The sequence below is a fragment of the Notothenia coriiceps genome, unplaced genomic scaffold, assembly GCF_000735185.1.
Source record: "Notothenia coriiceps isolate Sejong01 unplaced genomic scaffold, NC01 NC01_scaffold00036756, whole genome shotgun sequence".
NCBI lineage: Eukaryota > Metazoa > Chordata > Actinopteri > Perciformes > Nototheniidae > Notothenia > Notothenia coriiceps.
Window position 1 is genome coordinate 1 of NW_011369457.1, and position 1683 is coordinate 1683.

General features: G+C 36.4%; 1 non-coding gene across 1 annotated transcript; it reads left to right on the forward strand.

Annotated features, from left to right (window-relative positions):
- The first annotated feature begins 1293 nt into the window (after positions 1-1293).
- Positions 1294-1365, forward strand: trnae-cuc (transfer RNA glutamic acid (anticodon CUC)). Its single transcript has one exon. It is a non-coding gene; the product is annotated as a tRNA-Glu (tRNA).
- Positions 1366-1683: the final 318 nt, after the last annotated feature.

Below are 1683 nucleotides of genomic sequence, written 5' to 3' on the forward strand. Positions count from 1 at the left end.
GTGCGGGACGATTTCCCTTTGATTCTATTGGCTCTAACGGTCAGAAAGAGATGTCACATGTCAAAATCGAAGAAGGGGGGCCAGAGATATGGAAAATCCACCCAAATGGCCCCAGAAGAGTTTTTTTTTGCTAAATCTGTCTAAAAAGGTCAAATATCACTTGTTTTGCATCAATCTTGATACAGGGTACTTACTATATCTTGTACTTTGGATTCCTAAAGCTTTTAGTCTACTAACCCATCATCCAAGGTTAGTTTTCACTATAAGTACAACATATTTTTTGGACGGACACTATAATTTACAGTTTTTTACCATGTTCAATCTGAATTTTCTTTAAAATAAAAAACATCTATATTGATTCTCACTCATCTGCATCCAACTCACAGGTTTATCATTACTTTGAGAAAAAAAGATTATTAATTTAACCCTTTTAGAAGGGAAGATATGGTCATTTGTTCTGGGAATGTCATTTTCGAGCCTGAAACCTGAAAAACAGGCTTGGGGCTTAAGAGGTTGGAATGAGCTGCCAACAGAATAAATGAAGCCTCTGGAGAGCTGTATAGGCTGTTGTGTTTCTTAAAGCATTTTCAAGTATTAGGAATAATTTACATTTGATTGATTTTGCTCATTTATAACTCACTTTATGAGGCAGTACCTCTAGTGAGAGGGGGCCCAGACATTTGTATGTTTTTCTGTATGTGGCCCTCAGTGAAAACAGTTTGGACACCCCTGCTTTAGACAATAAATAAAATAATCAGTGAACTGTTAAAAGTGTCTCAGTTCTTTTCGATTGACAATATTATTATTGTATTCCTAATATTTCATGTATGAAGGTTTCATTTAAAAGAAGAAGAGGCACCTTAAAATAAAGATTGGTCTTTCAGTACATTTTGTAAATGTTTGTTTTGAATTGTGTGGCTAAAGTCAAAGGTTGGTACTCCTTCCTCCTCCTTCCCATGGGGCCATGCATTTTGGGTAAGATCAAGTTAAGAAGATAGGCAATTTTGAGTGCAAAGGAATAATGATTTAACGAGAATCCAGGGGGGAAATGTTGGTTACCATTAGCATCACAAACTACACATATAGTGATCCGTTCAAAACCAAAGAGATCAGTCAATCCAAACAATATATTTTTCCAAAGTAATGTTGGGTTGAATTTCTTAATTAAAAACACATCGAGGCAGTTCACTCCAGACTGACTTTGTGCATCCAGCTGATGCTAAATCAATTTATGTTCACACGTCTTGGTTTGTGTCATTATTAAGATGTCACATGAAGAAGCGCTGTCATCCTTCCCTGGTGGTCTAGTGGTTAGGATTCGGCGCTCTCACCGCCGCGGCCCGGGTTCGATTCCCGGTCAGGGAACTACTATTTTTATCTCGTGTTGAACTTACCATTTGTCAAGTATTGAACAATACTGTATTACAAATGTGAAGTAATGCTACATGGATAAAGGCTTTGCATGATTTACTAATGTCTCCTTACATACAGTTTTGATTTAAACCCACCGAGCAAAGGCATAATGCACAAACTATATATTTTAATATAATCATTCTAGTATCATCATAACTCAAGGTACGACTTGAACACGATCTAGCAAAAGTGTGATAACGTAGTAAAAACTCTTCTAATGCAAATTAATGAATGCAACTTTGTGCCAATTGTTGCTTTTTTAGGTAAAGC